This window comes from Oncorhynchus gorbuscha, linkage group LG07, assembly GCF_021184085.1.
Source record: "Oncorhynchus gorbuscha isolate QuinsamMale2020 ecotype Even-year linkage group LG07, OgorEven_v1.0, whole genome shotgun sequence".
NCBI classification, from domain to species: Eukaryota; Metazoa; Chordata; class Actinopteri; order Salmoniformes; family Salmonidae; genus Oncorhynchus; species Oncorhynchus gorbuscha.
The window spans coordinates 43,085,009-43,097,051 of record NC_060179.1 but is presented as its reverse complement, the minus strand read 5'-3'; the positions used below and the strand labels follow the sequence as shown (position 1 = coordinate 43,097,051).

Below are 12,043 nucleotides of genomic sequence, written 5' to 3'. Positions count from 1 at the left end.
TGATTGGTGTGGCCACACTACTACTGTAATACAGTAGGCTAAATAAGGCCTCTCTCAGAGGGCCAGCAGCAGAGATAAGGCCTTGTCTCTCACAGCCCAGGGAGCCTAGGGCTGTATGGGTCAGTACAGGTCATCCTGTCAGCCAGCAGAGACTGATGGAGGGACTAATCCCACTGCTGTCATGAAGATGGATCAGATGAAAACACAAAACACTGTGGGCTCAGACTGACAGAGGCAGGTTTCAAAAGAAGACTTGAGTGACTGACAACACATGCATGCAAGCAACCACGCACGAAACACACACATACGCACACAATAAATCGGCATCAAGGGAATAGGAATTAGAGTTGAACCGTATTAGTTGGTTGATTTGATTAAATCAAATGGTACAGATTTGCAATCAATAAACAGTAGCTAAAACCAATAGCTATACCTACTCATTACACACACACACACACACACACACACACACACACACACACACACACACACACACACACACACACACACACACACACACACACACACACACACACACACACACACACACACACACACACACACACACACACACACACACACACACACACATGGACCATGACACACAGATGGCCCCCCGGTCAGACCACAAGTGCCGTCTAACCCCTGCACCCTGCGGTGAGCTAGAACCCAGATTGCCAGTAAAAACGACAGGATGCTTCATAGCTCAACTATTTGCTGGGTAAATGGAATGGGGTTGTGTGTGACCTCAAACACTTCACACTCTCGCTGAGGGAGGCTGTGTGTGTGTGTGTGTGTGTGTGTGTGTGTGTGTGTGTGTGTGTGTGTGTGTGTGTGTGTGTGTGTGTGTGTGTGTGTGTGTGTGTGTGTGTGTGTGTGTGTGTGTGTGTGTGTGTGTGTGTGTGTGTGTGTGTGTGTGTGTGTGTGTGTGTGTGTGTGAGAGAGAGAGAGAGAGAGAGAGAGACAGGCGGTGGAGGTGAGGTCTGCTGAGAGAGCTCGGGAGTAGTATGAGGACAGGGAGAGGAGGAACAGAGTCTCATCTTAAAACTATGAACACATCAGGTTTCCTCAGAAACATTCAGTTCTCTTCTGTGGAAGTGTGGTTGTGTAAAGTTAGTGGGTAATGGAGAAAGTGAAATTGTATCTGCAATATGGTAGTTTGAGGTAGAAATATTTAAAAAACAGAACAACAACGTAGAAATGTATTTTAAATACAATGATAACTCAGAACATTATTGTACAATACCATAACCAAGGGCTTTGAGTGTATTGTAAACAGACATATATTTTTGGTGATTATCACACATTTTTCACCCCTCAGAAAATATTACGCAAATAAAACCAGCTGACACAAGTCTCACAGTTCAGTGCATGTCACGGTTCAAAACAAAAAAGGTTAAATATTGGACAGTAAAACCACAATCAATCAGATATATTGAAAAAAAGTTGTAAAAAATAAACATTTTCCAAGATAATACATAGCAAAATGAACTATGAATTATCAATAACGGACCATTTCAAATCTAAAACTCTGCTCTGAAATCCCATATTCCATCTCACCTACAGTAAAGTGTGCTCAAGAGGTGTGAGAGTCGTTAGCTACCAAATCCAACCGACTTATCACACAAAATCTAAGTGGAATCCTGCCAGGCCGTTTAGGCTCAATAGCTCAAGACTAAACACATATACAGAAGGACTTTAGCTTATGCGGAGAGACAAAAATGTAGATTGGAGAAGACAGACTGGGATCAGGGGTGTAGAGTGAAGGGGGTGGAGGTCAACTTTCCTCCAAAGAGTGTCGGGCTAAATTGTGTGTCAAAAAAAACGCTAAGGAGTAGAATAATCCGCCTGCTGGACCCTTACTTCCATGTGGGTGTTCGCGTTTATATTTTACAGACAATGTCCCTTTAAAAGTGCGGCGCGTCTGGAAAGCCCATTAGATGTGCATATAACATTTCCCCTGTGATTAATAGTTGATGAGGCAGAGTTGGTGGGGTTGGTCGCAGGGTACCCACATTTGGCCGCCAGGGCTCCTCCTCTGCAGGCTCGCGTTACACTCCATAAACTTGCCACTCTTTCCCACCTCTGCATTTAAAAAAGGGAGGAGGGACCACTTGTCAGGAATATTTTAGAACTGTGAAAGCAGCCAGCCCGGTCAGGAGAGTGTGTGTCTGTGTGTGTGTGAGTGTGTCTGTGTGGACACAGGGGTTAGCCGAACACTTCTCTAGCAGCACAGCCAGTCAGATCACTTGTCCACTTGCCGGTCAGGTTATGTGTGTGTGAGGTGCTGCTCTCTACAACGTTACACATGCAAGACGGAGAGAGAGAGACCAACTTAACCAGAGGAAGGTTTTCCATCCTTACACATTGGACTGAGGAGAGTCAACAAGACACGGTCAGTGACAGAAAGACAGACAGACAAAGAGAGAGAGTAACTTCTTCCAGAGTTGGATGTGCTGGGGAGATGATGTGCTTCTAAAATCAAAAAGCTGAAGTGGATATTAACCTATATTGACAGAACCAGAGAACACTCTGAAGGGACTTTCAGCTCTCAGCAAGGACTTCACTCCAGAAGTGTGTGAGGTTGACTAAGTGTGTGTGTGTAAGGGAGTGTTTATTGTGTTCATCGCCATGGATCAGACAACCAGCAGCTGCATGCGGAGCGCCCACCCCGGCAGCCCCATCTGGGGGTGCGTGAGGAACCCTCACCCAGGAGCGGGGCTCCAGTCGTCCTACCAGCAGGCCCCTTTCTCCCTGCACCAGAAGCCTGAGTACCTTTCCTATACAGACTTCTCCACCTCCTGCCTGGTGCCCGCATCCCACACCGCCTACCCCCGCGACGACAGACTTTACCAAGAGCCCCATGCAGGCTTCCAGAGGGCCGACTGGCAGTTCCCCCCCCCTGTGAGACGCGGGGCCGGGGGCAGGAGGCCTGTCGAGTGACGCCCGTGGCGGTGGTTGCTGGAGGAGTTGTGGGGGGCGTAGGGGGGGGGAGATGGACAGCACAGGTGGGGAGAGGCTGCCAGGGGCAGTGCCCAGGTGTCTGAAGGGGGAGTACTCGCCACAAGGCATGGCATCGGCCGACACAGAGAAGAAGAGCTCCAAGAGGAAGAGGGACCTAATAGGTGAGTCAATGATGCGTCGTGGCGGGATCAGTTGGGGTGTGCTGCCGGTAAATACCATGACTGAAAAGATGTGGGGAAAGACATGGGTGACCACTTCAGCAGGCCTACATAGCGTGCAAATTCAAGTCAAATGCCATGCAGAGACAGAAGTTAAAACATGACTCCCAGAGTCGACATTCATTTTGACAAACCCCTTTCCCTCATGAGTACACGAGACAGATGTGTTATTCTGAAGGGAGACTCTCACCAGACTACTTTACCAGTGGACCATGACACAGTATCACATTCACCAATGCCCCATGTCATTGCCGAACAATGGGACAGAATCTCTGTATGTGTTTCCTCACCATAAGGCAGTCAACCTAGAGCCTCAACAGATAGGTATGCAAAAGGTGACGATAGTTGGTGCTCAAGACACACTCCGAGTGGACCAGTTGCATCCTCTCATTGTTTGAGGGCTCCTACAACGTTGAAATGACTAACTGCAACTCTTTGTTGAATCCGTGTGTCATTGGTAATCATTGAGACATGACGGCTTTCAGGATACTGCGGGTATAAATCGAATGAGATGTTTGTCAGCAAAATAAGCTTGGCGTATCTCATATTCTTATGATGTATAGTATCACGGTCCATGCTAGCAGATATATTGTTAGATGTCTTTATAAGTACTACTATTAAAAGTATTAGAAGCTCCTTGAACTATTCAATTTAATATCAACACCAACAGGCAGGCAACTGTTTATTCCTTGCAATTCCCCATTGATTATTGATGTACTTGTTACCGTAAACAATGATAGAACAACAAAAGACCAACGGATATTTCTTAAGTTTGGCTAGTAGGGTAAGACACTTAAGGAGCTATGTTTAAATATCATGGGGATATTATACCGGTCGCCAGAGTACTGTTTCTGATGCAACACAAATGCAAGTGAAAGAGTTCACTGGGGAAAAAAACATTGTATTTATGATTCAGTTCAGGGCCATATTCAAATTCTCAGTTAAGAGTTTAGTCTTCTAACTTAAAAAAAACGTTGTAATAGTTCACTTAATCTATTCCTCTTATCTTATTTCATTCAGTGACAGGAAATCAAACCACATTTCTAGTGCAGTAACTGATATCCATGAAGTGCTAATTTTTAAAAGTCACACACTTTTTAATGACCGGCCATTTTAGTTAATGGCACTGGGAACTGTTTATATTTATTTTCTAGCTATAGATATGTTATTGAAATATACTCCCAATTTCATGCTAGCTGAAAGAGAGGAAAAGTGAACCTCACTTTTGTCAGCACATCTGCTATAGGCATTCCCTTCAGCTTCCGGGCCATGCTATGGAAGACAAACTTTCGAACCTCTCTGGAATGGGGGACATTGTTTGAAGATAAATAAATGTCTTACCTCCTCGATCAGTATTCGCGTGTGCTACTGGCTATATGAGGATGGACAAAACAAAACAAAACGAAATACTCACTTTAGAAAAATCACTTAGGGCTTGAAGACGTTATTCCATAAACGTGTCTAATGTGAGATCTCCTTCATAGCTCAGCAGACACAGGCCTTAAGGCACTTAATTGGAGAAATGTAGATTTCCCCCCCCCTTTTCTTGTGTTACCTCACTCCAGTGAAAACATGCCAGACCACGTCTGGTAAAATCACTTGCCTGCAACCCAGCTTTTACATTCTTATCCATTGACATTTTCCTGTCATTAAGGTGTAACAGAATCTCCCACTGAACACATGCAACATGGTTGACCACTGCGTCGGCCCAGTATTTCATAGATGACCATTCAAACCTGCATTGAATACTTGGACCGAGTATTGGGAAAATACCTGTATTAACCTTTTGCTGGAGTGGGTTAAATCAGTCTCATACAGAGTGGTTCTTGGTAGTCTTCAATCTACTTTGAAAGAAAAGTATACACCTCACACACATGTTTTTTTTTAAAGCAGACACCTGTACCATGTCAGATGTAGAGTTGAAATGTATTTCATTTTGAGTTTGCATCCCAATATCACACTTTATATACTTCACAGAAGACTGAAATACAGCAACATCGTTTGACCAGATTTTCAGCAGTTTAATTTTTAATTTTGATTAAAAAATATGAATAACATTCCACCCAGGAGGCAACTAGGTAATTTGACTGCAGGAAAGGGATCTATGGCATTGACACAATGCTACAGTATATAATAGCTTGGTCTCATTGACTAGACATAACATAGTAAATGTAAATCCATGACACTCAAATTAGTATGATATGTCATGTTTGGTATGGTTACATAAGACATGAGGTTTACGTAAGGCAAAAAAACTAAAGGAGGGTGTTTGAATCTCAACATGGACAACTTTAGCATTTTAGCTCATTCGCAACATTGCAACTACTTTTTACTTTTTAGCTACTTTGCACCTACTGTACATAGCGTGTTAGACAACCCTTCCCCAAATGCTAACTCTAACCTTTACCCTTGTAGCTAACCCGTCCCCTGACCTTAACCCTTTAACCTAACACTCCTAACTTTAACCCTAAACCTAACCCTTAGCCTAGCTAACGTTAGCCAGCTGGCTAACATTAGCATTAGTCACCTAACCACCTAGTTAACATGAGCAACAACAAATTGGAAATTGTAACATATCATACGGTTTGCAAAATCGTAACATATTGTACGAATTACAGTTCGTACCATATCCTGCAAATTGTAATGCATATAGCATATCATAATAAATGGAGTGTCTTGGATTTACGTACAGAATAATACAAAATGCTCTGAGGCACAAGTTCTAAGACATGGTGATGGATTCACCTTCATTCATACTTTCAACCGTTTCAAAAGGTTCAACCTCTACTGATGTGCAGATTATTACATGTTTTGAAGGAATGTCAGGTCTCCACAGGTTTTAATGCGTTTAATAAGCCATCGTGTAAGAACTAGTTTAGACAAGCTCTGTTTCATCTAAATCAAGCAAGGTAAGCTATAATGCGTCTGTATTTATCCAACTCCACTACAATAGTGCTGCAATTTGAATAGTGGACACTTAAATGCTTTTAATATTATACTTATCATAGCCAACCATTTAACTTTATTGAACCTTGTTATGCTAATACTGAAACATATATGAGACTGGTATGTAATTAATTGAACTAATAACTAATAATTAGAACATGTTTATAGTGCTGCTAAACATATGAACATTGCAGGGTTATTTTAATCCATTAGCCTGACCAACATCATTGTTAACTTATCAACTTTATAATAATAAAGTCTCTAAAACACTTTAATATACATATAACCACTCCGATATAAAACACATTTCAACACCATTTTTACTGTGAAGAAAACCATCTTGGAGATGTACACATGTGTTTATTACGTACATAAACCTTGGCACACACTTTAATACACCAACTATCTCATCATTAATTAAATAGTCCTTTTCATTTCTGTTTGAGTCTGACAACCCACTTGTTTACAATGGGCTTAATTCAGTGTTAATTAAGACAAATTACTTTTGCACCATCTCCCAGAAATGCCAAATGCTGTTTGCGTTACAGAGTCCCGCTGGGTGCAGGAGTTGCTCCCCTCCAGTTTACGGTCTCTGGCTGTGCAGGGTATTTATTGGGGCCTGTTTAGTGAAGGCCAGTGTGTGTGCCCATTAAATCTGTCCTGCCAGGTGTTCAGCAAGCTAAACCTGCTCTCTACTCCATTCCTCCTCAATAGGCCAGAGTAGAGCAGCGAACGTTGAACAAGTTTCCTTAATCTGGGTTTTAATCATGATAATACGGCGTTCTCAACATGAGGCATTATAGACCACAGGTTGGTAGGTTGGTCTCTCTGAATGGGAGTCTTGGCTGCGGGAAGATGTTTTGGGTTGGGGGTACCCCTACGTCCCATGGCTATGCACAAGCAAGGCAAAGACGCATGCAAACACACACATGCGAGCACACACTGAAGGACACGGCACATGTGCACACACACGCACACAAGTGAGTCTGATGAAGGACGCGGACACATGTGCACGCACGCACGCACACATGCACACACGCACACGCACACACACACACACACACACACACACACACACACACACACACACACACACACACACACACACACACACACACACACACACACACACACACACACACACACACACACACACACACAGAGAGAGAGAGAGTCTGGATCTGCCCAGTCACATCTGGACCAGGCGCTGCAGTTAATTTCACAGTCTGGCTCCACGCTCTGGCAAGTACAAAGCAGAACTTCTCACTTTGACAAATTATAACCATTTTCTCGAGATTACATCAGCAGCTAGTGTCGCTACCTATGCAGAATGGTTAGCTAGAATCATTCCATTTAATATATAGTTGAGATTTTTAACAAGGTATTATTAAATGTCTTTCATGTACACAATTCTCTATCCTAATATACTGTACATTTTACAATAGCCTTCATATTCCCTGTCGTACAAATGTATCATACAAACTGTATTAACCTATAATGAGACTCAATCAATAAACACAATCAGACATATATGAATACCATGGTAATTACAGCACATGATTTCATAATTACTCTTTCCTATGCTCTGCTACACGGGTGAGAAGCCTTCCTATTTTCCAGAGGCTGGCGAGGTTGACAGCTTGTGTGTGAGTTACTGTGCCATGGCCCTCAGCCTCCTCTCCTCTGGCCCATGAGGGGAAGTCTTCCCATCTTCCCAGAGATGCACACGCTTGAGCCGGACTAATCCCCACCTTTGTTCTTTTGTAGAGGGTTTAACGATGTTCCGCTGCATTCCTCTCTAACTCAAGCCCTCTGCCTCCTGGTTAGGTGGCCCCTGTTGCAGCGCAAAGTAGCGTTGACTTGACTGCGGCACTGGTGGTTAGATAGTGTAACTCAGTGAGTGGGACTTCAGGTCAGTGTGGTCAGGGAGGTCTCACATAGGGTGTTGGTCCGGTCGCTCTCTGAGTGTACGACTAGAGCCTCGAAAGACTTGTTGGTTGACCTCTTCTTTCCGAAACGGCCTAATACCAGACAGACAAACCACTCAACTTGTGTTCAAATTCAGATCAAAACCAATATACACGCCAAGACATTGTAGGCCTAAGTGGTACTCCTTCAACACATAAATGCAGGTATAGATGTAGGATCTTAATGTGATCTGTTGCTGAGAACTTTCCTGCAAAGAAGGAAATGCAAACTTGTCGTGTATTTGAGTTCAAAAAAGGCTTCTAAAGTTTGAAATGTGCACTTTTAAATTTCAGACTTGATTTGCCCGAACAGAAAATGTATCAACCCCTACAAAAATGTCCATGAATTATAATCCACATTAATAATTCACATTTCCTGTTGCTGAATGATTCTTTTCTTGGTGTAGCAAACTGGCGTGCACGGAATTGTACAGAATTATTTCTCAACACTACTGCATATCATAGCATAATCACGCAGTGCTAATGAAATAACAATTCTCTCCTCTTCTGATGTCCTCCAGATATTCAGGACTCCAACTTCAAGGTGGACTCTAACTGCAAAGCGAGGAAAGAGCGCACAGCGTTCACCAAAGAGCAGCTCCGGGAACTGGAGGCAGAGTTCACCCACCATAACTACCTGACCAGACTGCGTCGCTACGAGATTGCGGTCAACCTGGACCTCACAGAGAGACAGGTAATGAAGATCATCAAACTTGAGTAGAAAAATACTTTAAAGTACTCCTTAAGTAGTTTATTGTGGTATCTGCACTTTACTTTACTATTTATACTTTATACTTCACTACATTCCTGAATAAAATAATGTACTTTTTACTCCATACATTTTCCCTGACACCCAAAAATACCCATTACATTTTGAATGCTTAGCAGGACCGGAAAATGGTCAAATTCACGCACTTATCAAGAGAGCATCCCTGGTCATCCCCACTGTCTCTGATCATGTCAGAATCACGAAACACACATGCTCCATTTGAAAATTATGTCTGAGTGTTGGAGTGTGTCCCTGGCTATGCATACATAAAAATAAAATAAAAAATAATAATAATAATAATGGTGCCATCTGGTTTGTTTAATTTAAAGATTTGTAAATGATTTATACTTTTACTTCTTCTTTTGATACTTAGGTATATTTTTGCAATTACATTTACTTTTGATACTAAAACCAAATACTTTTAGACTTTTGCTCATGTTGTATTTTACTGGGCGACTTTCACTTTTACTTGAGTCATTTTCTATAAAGGCATCTTTACTTTTACTCAAGTATGACAATTGGGTACTTTTTTTACCGCTGGAATCAAGCACACAACACCCACACCAGAATACTTCTACACAATGACAGTATTTAGTGATCTATAAGCATACATTTTCCTAAGGAATAGAAAGAAGAGGTCTATGAAAAAGCAGATGTTTTCAGCTAATTGTCTGACAAATAAGAGAAGAGCCTGTTGATTGGATGAGAATATGCAATTTAAAGGGTAATATTATTAACCACAAATTATTTTAAAAATGGACATATATTTAACAATGCTCTTGATATAGAGAGCTGGAACATAGTTGAGTCTCTGCAGCCTACAACTACTGGCTCAGGTCGCTTCTCGTTAATAGCACTCATCCTAATAGGTGACCAACCGGAGCGGGGAAATGTTTGAAGACTTCCTTTGTGATTGGGCAGCAGATCTTAGAACCTGGTGAGACAAGGCAAACATTTGTAAGGACTTGGCAGTCTCCTCTGTTCCTCTCCCCATTTCCAGCCCCTGTCCCCACTCCCCACTCCTCCTAACGAGCCCATAGTTTCTCAGTGACCGCACATAGCCTGCTCTTAGATGAATTTCCCAGGCCTCTGGTGCTCAAGGCCAGCTAGGCCTACACTCCGGGTTCTGAGTCCCATTGCAACTTAGGCTCAACTTTTTGGTGATTTCCCCGCCCCCCCCGACACATCCTACACATCTTGGCAGACTGACGTTCCTTCAGTCACAAGTGGCAGACAGTATCAGATGAGGGGATAGTCTTCATAAAAATAGTGTGGGAAGAGATTAGTCTGTCCCAGTGTTGCCGTGGGGAATGCTGAGAGGGATGCGCGGAGGTCAGGCACTGCCCTCCCCTGAGTATGTGGGTCCAGTTGGCACAGGATAGCGACTGACTGGGTCCAAGGAAATGATGTCATAAGTCATGTCAGTGATGTTGTAGAATGATCCAGAGAGCCCATTAGCTACTGCAACCTAAACATTGATGCTGTCTGATGACAACCTCTTATCTACGAAACAGAAACCTTTCAGGAAATGGGAAAAAAGTGGCATATTTTCCCACTATTGAACATACAATTATGAAACTTGCCGAAGCTATTTTGAACACATTTTATTGGTCCTAGTGTCATGAAATGTACAGAGTACATTGAGGGGAGTTGCTGCTTTCAAAAAATCTAAACAAAAATTGAGTTACAAGATCTTCATCAGACAGAAACGATATGATACTGACTTAACTGTAATCCAAACCTAAATTCATACTTTACACTGAGACTGCACGCGTTTCACAAGCACCAAAAAAAAAACACCCACCTGACTGATGATCTGAACTGGTGTGGAAAGTTGTGGGATTATGCTTATTTATAATAAACATTAAGATATGAACATATGGAAACAATCTCACTCAGTATCCCAAACGTCCATATATATCACTAGGTAGAAAATGTAGTGACACTTCCTGTTTATGTCCTGTAGGTGAAGGTGTGGTTCCAGAACAGAAGGATGAAGTGGAAGAGAGTGAAAGGAGGACAGCCTGCTTCCCCTAACGACCTGGAGGCAGACGACATAGACTCTGCTGCCTCACCCAGCTCAGAGTGAACACAGAGAGGAGAGGAGGCCCTCAAACACCAACTGGACATTCATAGAGAACACAAGACATCCTATAATATCCCTGGAGAGTCAGCTACTGGAACAAAGCGTTTCTAGAGACTTTGTACGCAGTCTGAACCCCCGTGTGTTTCCGATTGTAAATACTGTAGTGCTCTGTCTGCCAATGTCCAAAGTAATTTTTTTGGAACTTCTCTGTCAAATGAGGACAATATTAGACCTAACTTCAAAGATGTTGTAACATTTTCTGTATTCCCTACAATCTAACTCCTGGAGCATTGACTGCGGTGGAGTGTTGGATCAAACAAACGAAGGAATGGCTCAATCTGAGCGAGTTGCAGAGTTCATCACCCTTCCCAAGTGAGTCAGTGAGAGTCAGTGATGACATGCCAGGTCCGCGATTTGATTTTGTTTGAGGACATCTCCTCAGCTCTCGCATCGTAATCATGGCCCTCGACGCTTCACTACAAGCCACCTGCAGACACTCAAACCATTTCAGCGTTGCCAAGCCTTAAGTGCCCCAAAATCTGATTGTATTCAAAGTTGTTTTGTCAGGTTTTTCCTAGAATTTACTTTTTTTTTTGTACTTTTCTTCTTATTTTTTTACATTTGAATGATATTGATAAAACACAGGATGTTGCCATTTGAAATCTGCAAAAAAATAATAAATCATTTAAAAAAATACATTGATTATTTCTTCCAAACCAGCCACGTGAGTTATGAAGTGACAGTGCATGGAGCTTCTTGGGCCGACTATAAGGACATAGCCAATTCTTTGGCATTGACAGGTTACTTAGTCTATTTTCTATGACAACTGTCTGGAGACGTCTGTCTCTATCTCAACTGTCTTTTCTTTCTTTTCCTGTCTGTGTGCTTGCCTGTGAGTGTGTGAGAGAGAGAGAGCTGCACCTGCAATAACATCTGCAAATCTGTGTACGCAAACCAATAAACTTTGATTTGATTTGAGAGAGATGGACAGAGAGAGGCACAGTGAGAGAGAGAGAGAGAGAGAAATACAAAACCCTCTCATATAGAACTACACTCATAGAAAAGCACTACACTCTTAGAAAAAGCAACTTCT

General features: G+C 42.5%; 1 pseudogene; it reads left to right on the top strand.

Moving 5' to 3' along the window:
• Window positions 1–2,109: 2,109 nt before the first annotated feature.
• Window positions 2,110–11,635, top strand: LOC124039214 (annotated as a pseudogene).
• The last annotated feature ends 408 nt before the right edge of the window (window positions 11,636–12,043 follow it).